Here is a 9782-nt window from a genome sequence, read left to right as displayed (position 1 = left end):
CGAGTTCCTCCCAGCTTCCAATGGAATTTTGGGGAGGCTTTTCAACCAGTGCCGAGCTGGTCCTTTCAACTTGAGGGGCAGGTATTTGGTGGCATGGAGATCGTCTCCGCGAGCCACATGGATGTGAAGAATAAAGTCCTCAATCCAGACCGCAGGGTCTGTCATTCCATTGTATGCCTCGATGTTTACGAGTTTAAACCCCTCTAGAAATTCATGATCCAGCACCTCATCGGTGAAGCACAGGGGGTGTGCGACACCCGTGTACTTGGCTGTGTAGTGGCATGGGTACGACGACTGTAGTATTCGGTGTTGATTATGAGTTGGTAGTCAATCAGTATACTCGGTTTGGTGGTCTTGATCCTGCATAGGAACACGTTTCCTAGATCCATAGATGGACCTGGTTATGCCAGCTCTTTTGTCCAGGTGCTCTCGTAGATCGTGTTTCTGGTACTTGTCTACGACCTCCCTTCCTTTATGGGGTGCTGATTTGTGTGCGGCGTTATTAGCCGCTTTGTCTCGGCCACAAGGTGGCCGGTCTGGCAGATCGGTCGTATTGTTTTTCGGCGGAATGGGCACGATAGCCTCGTCATTGAATTCGGGCAGCAGCTTACGTTTTGGGTAGCTCTTTGTCTGGCGATCACTGCCATATCTTTCCTCAGTGTCGAGCACTTTGTTCCATCTGTGGTTGAGCGTACCCTATGCGGCTTTAAGCCATTGCTTCTGCTTCTTCAAGCTCCTCGCGGTGGCAATAAGTCTTGTGGAGGTGCTCTTGTTCCAAGTGTTTTTCCGGGATGATGTGTGCATCGTCGTCCGGACTGTTCTCCTCTTCGGAGACAGGTTTATAAGTTTTGTCTTCGGCATCGCTGTGATCGGACAGCGGCCCCGGACTGTGTTCGACGTCTCCTTGCTCGTCCTGCTACATCGCTGGGTCTGCGAGGTCTTCGTTGTCTTCGGCATCGTCCGGGGTGTTATTCTTTCTTGTTCCGGTATCGCTATTTTTGCTATGGAGAGGTTTAGAGCGGCGGCGCTGACGTCGGCGCTTCGGCTGCTTCTCAGGAGGATTATCCTCCATTGCATCCTTTTGATCCTCGCCATTGTTTTCTTTGGGTGTGTCCACCATATATATGTCGTACGATGAGGTGGTTGTCCAGCGCCCTGTGGGCGGTGGTTCCTGTTCTTCTCTGGCATTGTCGTCCATAATGTCAATGTCTTCGAAGTCGAAATCAAGCATGTCGGTTAAGTCGTCGACCGTGGCTATTAAGTGGGTGGTGGGTGGGTAACGAATTCCTTCGTCGTTCGCTTCCCACTCAAGCAGGACATAGTTCGGCCAAGAGTCTCCTGACAAGGAGAGAGATTTTAATGAGTTTAGCACGTCGTCCAAGGGCGTGTGTTGAAAGATGTCCGCGGAGCTGAACTCCTAGATCGGTGCCCAGTTAGATCCGATGGGCGTGGATATGCGCGGTTCAAAGTCTGTGGCCGAAGACAAGTCCGAGGGTCCGCTGACACAAACCTCATTGGAGGTGAAATCTGTGTTCGGCTCTATCGCCGTTGAGTGTGTGGCTTCCGTGGCGGGGTACATGAAAGTGCAACTATCCCTAGGTGGTTTTGGTAATTCATAACAACATATAGCTCATTGAGCTAATGCTATTCCAAGACTATTATTTCAGGAAAGCTCAATGAATGACATGGCATGGATGATGAAAGTGGATCCCTCAAAATACTAAGGACAAAGGATTGGCTCAAGCTCATTAGCTCAAGACTCTTCATTTTATATTTTAGTGATCCAAGATCACATTGAGTCTATAGGAAAAGCCAATACTATCAAGGAGGGATGAGGTGTTGCTTAATGAGCCTCTTGCTTCATGTTCTTAGTGATATGCTCCAAAACCCTCAGCTACTTTCTCACATCCACAAATGACCTAAACCCAAAGCCAAAATCGGTCACACCGATTCTTCCTATCCGGCGCCACCGATTTCAAATGTCATAGCCACTGCCACAAACCCTAGGCAAATCGGTTCTACCGATAGGGATCTCGGTCTCACCGAGATGGGATTGTAATCTCTCTGTTTCCCTTCATAACGTTTCGGTCAAACCGAAGTGAGCGATCGGTCCCACCGAGATTGCAATGTAAACTCTCTATTTCCCTTTTGTAACATTTCGGTCTCACCAAAAAGAGCAAATCGGTCCCACCGAGTTTACCTGACCAACTCTCTGGAAAGCTTATTACCAAAATCGGTCTCACCGAGTTTGTGTAATCAGTCTTACCGAGATTACGTTATGCCCTAACCCTAACCGAATCGGTCTCACCGAGTTGCATGTCAGTCCCACCGAAAATCACTAACAGTCACTAGGTTTACTAAATCGGTCCGACCGAGTCTGTTGAATCGGTCCCATCGAGTTTGGTAAATTGTGTGTAACAGTTAGATTTTGTGTGGAGGCTATATATACCCCTCCACCTCCTCTTCATTCGAAAAGAGAGCCATCAGACTAAACCTACACTTCCAACTTACCAGTTCTGAGAGAGAACCACCTACTCATGTGTTGAGGCCAAGATATTCCATTCCTACCATATGAATCTTGATCTCTAGCCTTTCCCAAGTTGCTTTCCACTCAAATCTTCTTTCCACCAGATCCAAATCCTATGAGAGAGAGTTGAGTGTTGGGGAGACTATCATTTGAAGCATAAGAGCAAGGAGTTCATCATCAACGCACCATTTGTTACTTCTTGGAGAGTGGTGTCTCCTAGATTGGCTAGGTGTCACTTGGGAGCCTCCGACAAGATTGTGGAGTTGAACCAAGGAGTTTGTAAGGGCAAGGAGATCGCCTACTTCGTGAAGATCTGCCGCTAGTGAGGCAAGTCCTTTGTGGGCGATGGCCATGGTGGGATAGACAAGGTTGCTTCTTCGTGGACCCTTCTTGGGTGGAGCCCTCCGTGGACTCGCGCAACCGTTACCCTTTGTGGTTTGAAGTCTCCATCAACGTGGATGTACGATAGCACCACCTATCGGAACCACGCCAAAAACATCCGTGTCTCCAACTGCGTTTGAATCCTCCAAACCCTTCCCTTTACTTTCTTGCAAGTTGCATGCTTTAATTTCCGCTGCCTATATACTCTTTGCATGCTTGCTTGAATTGTGTGATGATTGCTTGACTTGTCCTAAGATAACTAAAATCTGCCAAACTCTAAAATTGGGAAAAGGTTAAGTTTTTAATTGGTCAAGTAGTCTAATCACCCCCCCCCCTCTAGACATACTTCAAGGTCCTACAAGTGGTATCAGAGCTTTGGTCTCCATTTGCTTTGATTTCCATAGCTTTTGGTGGTCATAGCCTTGGTTTCACAACCTAGGAGAGTATGGCGTCTAGCGAGGGAAATTATCACTGTAGAGGTCCTTACTTTGATGGTACTAATTTTGCTAGTTGGAAGCATAAGATGAAAATGCATATTCTCGGACATAACCCCGCCGTTTGGGCAATTATTTGTATTGGCTTGCAAGGTGAATTCTTTGATGGGAGAGAGCCGAACCGTGAAGCTAATGCAGAAGAATTGAAGATGCTGCAATACAACGATCAAGCTTGTGATATCATCTTCAACGGATTGTGCCCCGAAGAATTCAACAAAATCAGCCGTCTTGAGAATGCAAAGGAAATTTGGGACACTTTGATTGATATGCACGAAGGTACCGAATCCGTCAAGGAATCCAAGTTGGATGTGCTCCAAAGTCATCTTGACAAGTTCAAAATGAAGGATGGTGAAGGTGTCGCTAAAATGTACTCTAGGCTTGCTCTTATTACAAATGAGATTGCCGGCTTAGGGAGTGAAGAGATGACCGACAGATTCATCATCAAGAAGATCCTAAGAGCATTGGATGGAAAGTATGATACCGTGTGCACATTGATCCAAATGATGCCAAACTACAAAGATCTCAAGCCAACGGAAGTCATTGGAAGGATTGTTGCTCATGAGATGTCACTCAAGGATAAGGAGGAACTTCACAACAAGTCAAGTGGTGCTTACAAAGCCTCAAGTGAAGCCCCCACATCATCAAGTGAGAAACAAACCTTCAATGAAGAATTGAGCTTAATGGTGAAGAACTTCAACAAATTCTACAAGAGTAGAAGCAAAGAAAGAAGCTCCAAGTCAAGGTCTTACCATGACAAAAGATCTTCCAGTCGAGAGCACAATTGCTACAATTGTGGGAGGCCTGGACACTATTCCAATGAGTGTACAGCACCCTACAAAAGAAGAGAAGATTCTCCAAAAAGAAGAAGTAGAAGAGAAGAATCACCACCAAGAGAGAGAAGGAGTAGAGATGATCGTTATGAACGAAGATCCTCACGGAGAAGCAAAGATTCAGAAAGGAAGGACAAGTCATCAAGGAGCTACACAAAACGAAGACATCAAGCTCATGTTGGTGAATGGGTTTCCGGCTCCGACTCCGACAAACACTCTGGGAGAAGCTATCACTCCGACTCCGAATATACTCAAGATGAAGGTGTTGCCGGTCTAGCACTTGTGTCAACCAACTCCTACGACATATTTGATTCACCAAATGAACTAATTGGAAGATGCTTCATGGCCAAAGGTTCAAAGGTAACACATCCTGAGTATGTTGATTTCAATAGTGATGAAGATGACTTGCTTGTGGATGATGATTTACTTGTTGACAACTCTAGTGATGAATACTATGATGAAACATCAATTAATCATGCTAAACAAGATAAAACGAATGACAATGATAAGGAGAAGATTGAGCTTCTAACTAAAGAACTAAACACTCTTAAGTTAGCTCATGAAACTATCTTCAAAAATCATCGAGAACTTTTAAGGGCTCATGAGAAGTTACGCTTTGAAAAGCTCAATCTTGAGCAAGAGCATGAGTTCTTAAAAGCAATCAATGATGATCTTCGTAAGAAAAGTTCTTCTTACATTGCCAAGCGTTTACTCCTATCTACTTACATGCCTCTCAAGTCAAGTCTAGTAACAAGTACAAGAAAGATACTTCCTCTAGTAGTAACAATAATAATGCTAAATCCAATATTGTTGCTTCTAGTAGTTCTCTTGATTCCACTAATGATTCTCTTAGCCAAGTTACACTTGAGCAAGAAAATAGCTTATTGAAGGGGATTATAGAGAAAGGTGTTTACAAGAGCCTTGCCGGGAGTAAGCAGTTCGAGGAAATTGTACGCAAGCAAGGAAGACACCGGAAGAATCAAGGTGTTGGTTTTGAACGAAAGTTCAATGCCATTGGAGTTGAGTGGGAAGAAGATCAATACCCCAAGACGAAGTTTGTTCCTCGACAAGTGAAGTATGATCCTACTTCCTTCAAGGGAACACAAGCTCAACATGATCTTCCACCACAAGACCATAAAGGCAAGGACAAGCTTCAAGAAGAGATTGATGCTTTTGAAGAAGCACCTAAGGTCTCGGTCAAGTGGATTCCCAAGACTACGTCAAGTTCTACTTCATCAAGTACAACTACAACTCCAAGGATTCCCATCAAGATGATGTGGATCCCGAAGAAGAAGAACTAGAGAGTTCTTGAGGGTGACTCCGCCAACATTATTCACTCATATTATTATGGCAAGGACAAGTGCAATCAACCTCCACATCTTGCACTAGTTCAAGGAGTCACAACCCTCATGTTGGTAAGGCAAGGAACAAGGTAACCTAATGTTTTCATGGACATCATCTTGTGTGTGCATCACTCTATGTCTATGGATATTCTTGTTTGTTCCTTGTGGGACTAACCCATGTAGGTATGTTGCAAGTGCAACTCACTCCAATGGATTGCTCCAGATGATCTACATAAACATTGAGCATCCACATCTTCAACACCTACATGAAGTCATCATCGACAAAACCCAAGGTTAGTTCATCCCTCTAAAAGGGATCTCACATCTAGGGGGAGCTTAACTCTAAGACTTGAGTCAAAGAAACTCTAATGGTGTGAACACATCAATGCATTATGTAAAAGTGGTAACCCCACTTGGGCTTAAACGATGAGTATGACCTATGATCAAATGTTTATCATTTGACTCCTAAGTCAATATACTCATCTATAGATGACCTAGTCATCGCCAATTGTTTGATAGATGCTAGAATTGGTTGTGCATCCTTTGCCACATATTTCATTTGCCATCTTATTGTGTGAGCATGTTGGTGCATATTATACTCACTCAAGGACATCCACTTGTTGTTTTGATTGTTTGGTTCTTCCTTCTTTTGGCCAAGTGGATGGACAAGAATGCCTAAGAACTTTCTCTAGATATCTATGCTTTTCTCGTCTCAAACTCTATTCATGCTACATCACAAAATTTGATCAAGTCAGATTCGAACCACTCTGTGTGAGGAGCACTCGGAGTCCCCGATTCCTCATAGACTTAAACTTCCAAAAATCTTTGTGATTCTTGGTCTGACCGATTCCTCCATTTCGGTCCTACCGAGATCACTAAGTCGATCTAGGTTTTCAATCTCGGTGCAACCGATTTGAACTTTTCGGTCACACCGAGTTGCAGTAACTAAACACAGTTATGCATCTCGGTGCCACCGAGTTGTTCCACTCGGTCACACTGACAGGGTCGGGCTATATATAGTCACGGGCAAAATTTGGAAATTTCTCCGAACCCCTTCGCCCACACAATAGGTCGCTCTCCCTCCAAGGTCTCCAGATCGTCTCCTCGTTGCCAGCCGCCTCCTATCACTGGTTTCCGCCGCCGTCAACGGAATTCAACCCCGCCGTTGCCGCCGTAGCGAGTTCATCGCCAAGCTAGGGTATGGACTCGATCACTGTGCTATCCTCGTCCGATTCCTAGCACATTGTGTTCTTATTGATTCTTGCCATGATTGAAACACTCTGATCCAGTCAATGCAATCCATAGATTAGATGAGATTTGAAAATTTAGGGTTAGGTTTCCGCCGAAACCATCTCGGACCCACCGAGTTAAAAAACTCGGTCCCACCGATTTGGCTTATGCCATTGCACTAGTAACTCTTGGTATGACCGAGAATTGCTAATCGGTGCGACCGATTTTAGAACTTTGTGAAACCCTAGCAGTCTCGGTGCCACCGAATTGTGACTCGGTCCAATCGAGTTCATCAGTTTAGGTTCCAAAACTGCTTCGGTATCATCGAGTTTGAAAATCGGTTGATCCGAAATGCTTTCTGTGGAAAACTAAAACTGAATTGTTGAATCATTCTTTTGCAAAAATCTCTGCATTTTGTGATGCTCACCCACTCCATCTCATCTATAACTCTTCATAGGGTCAGCAGTCAGAGTTTGCAGCATGTCAGACCAAAGTGACAGTCAGAACAGGTCAGAAGGGCAGATGCAAATGAGTGAGGGCACTAGTCCCTCCAGCACTTCAGATGAAGGCAGCAGGAGCACTCCTAGCAACCTGCCTAAGGCTGCTACCAGGCAAAGGAAGAAGAGAACTTCAGACTCTGAAGATGAGGATTATAGAGCTGAAGAGGATGAAGCTACTTCCAAGAAGGTAGTGCACAAGAAGGTGCTTAGTTCAACTGCAGTAAAGCCAGGCATGAAGATCAAAAGGCCTGCAGGGAGACAACCAATGTCCAAAGCCAGAGCATCAACTCAACTGCCTGAGATGCCTGAAGAGCCAGCTGCTGAAGGAAAGAAAAGGAAGGAAAGGGTCAAGAAGACCATGGCCAGAGTTGTTGGGCAACCTTCCATGATGGAAGAAGAAGAGCTTGCTGCACCAGCACCAAAGGCACCAAAGCTTATGGGAGATGCTATTAGATCAGGGGCTGCAACATCTAAGCCCAAGGAAGCACCCAAAGCTACCCCCAAGGCCAAGTCTGCACCAAAGAGGAATACCAGGAGTATTCCAGTTGCTAAGAAGAACAAGGCCCCAGTGCCTGAGGTTGCTGAGGAGGAAGATGAAGAAGGACAAGTTCTGAGGAAGCTCAAGCCCAAGATACCAGACCATAATGATGCCCATCCTGTAGCTGAGGACATGAACATCAGAAAAGATTCAGGGTTGAGGCTATGGAGGATGGTAGATCCATATGCCACAAGGAGAAGAACTGTTGTTGATTACAGGTTCCATACAAAGGAACAGCAGGACTTCTATGAGACAATCTTGTTGGACAAAAAGCCCATTGTGTGTGATATGAGGTGGGTCGACTGGACCTACATGAAGGAAAATGAAGAACACTATCCAGGAGTACAAGACAGTTTTGTTGCTTGTGGAGTTGCAGATTTTGTTGGGCAGAATCTCACCAACTGGAATAATGAACTTATTATGCAATTCTACTCCACAGGACACTTCTATCCAGATGGAAGGATAGTTTGGATGTCTGAAGGTACAAGGTACCAGTCAACTGTTGAGGAGTGGGCAAATCTGATAAATGCCCCAAAGGAAAATGATGATGACCTGGATGTATATGCAAAGAAGAAAATGGGACACAATACCATGGCACATATGTACAAGGAGATCCCAAACAAAGCCCTAGAGACTTTCTCTTTTGGATCAGTCCACTTTCTTATGTCAGAGCTGCCTACAATCAACTGGATCCTAAGGCACACTCTATTGCCTAAGTCTGGTGACCACAACATGATCAGAGGGCATGCAATCAACATGTTGCATTTGTTTGATGTGCCTCAGAAATTCAAGGTCATGAGCCTTATAGTAGAGACTATTAAGAGGACTGCAGCAGATCATAAGAGGAGTTGTGGATATGCCCCTCAGATTCAGGAGTTGATTAACTCAAAGATGGGCACAGGCAAATATCTATTGAATAGGGAACATTTTCCTCTCTATCCAGACTTTGAGGACAATGAGGTTGTCATGAATGAAGATGATCCATCATCAGTTCAAGCTCAAGAGAAGAAGGAGAAGGCAAGGAAGGAGAAGGCTGCCAAGATGCCAACTCAAGAGGAGGCATCTGAGTATTTCTTGAAGAACAAGCAAGAGCAGCTTGGTTACTTGATAGCATCAATACTGAGGATTGAGAAGGGGTTGGCCACCTTAACTTAGAATCAGGAGAGCCTGGAAAGAATCATGGAACAAAAATTCTATGATCTTGATGTCAAGGTAACTGAGATTCAGTCAGTTGTGGAGCAGCTGCAGGATGACATGCAGGAGAGGAAGGGCAAGACTACCACTAATGTATTTGCCAGAGTGCCTAGAGCTCAGAGGTCAGCTGCAGTGCCAGTGACAGACACTAGAGCAACATCATCTGCACCAGCCACAGCTCCTACAACTCTAGTGCAACCAGCTCCAGCACCAACTCCTCCAGCTCCCTCTACATCAACTGAAGCCTTCGTCCAAGGAGCCATCTCTACACCACCAACTGAAGATCAAGCCTGAGAGTCGATCTAGCACTATGCATTTTCTATGAACTTTTTGGTAACTTGTTGCCAAAGGGGGAGGAAATGTATAGATCATAGGCTTCGAGAGAGAGAGTGTTGCTTTTGTTCTCTCTTGCTTTTGTGGTTTTAAACTTGTTTGCTTTTGATTGCTTGAGATACTATGCTATTCTTGTGAGACATTGATGATCATGTGTTTGCTCATAAGCTACACTTATGCATGTTTGATGATATTATCCTATCTATCCTATGTGATCATTCACTTTGCTTGGTGATGAGTGCATGTATCCCCCCATTGACCCACACCCGTGCCGCCGCCGCCGACCCCGTCTATCGTAGCCGGCCGCCCCACCCACCCCGCACCCCTTCCCTGCGGCGCCCCGACCTCCACCGTGCCCCCGCCGCCCCTTCCACGTCGGCCCGTCCCCCGCCCCCTCCCCTCCGTCACAATC

Source organism: Triticum dicoccoides, chromosome 1B (assembly GCF_002162155.2).
Source record: "Triticum dicoccoides isolate Atlit2015 ecotype Zavitan chromosome 1B, WEW_v2.0, whole genome shotgun sequence".
NCBI lineage: Eukaryota > Viridiplantae > Streptophyta > Magnoliopsida > Poales > Poaceae > Triticum > Triticum dicoccoides.
The sequence above is the reverse complement of the archived record's forward strand: the minus strand, read 5'-3'. Positions refer to the sequence as shown.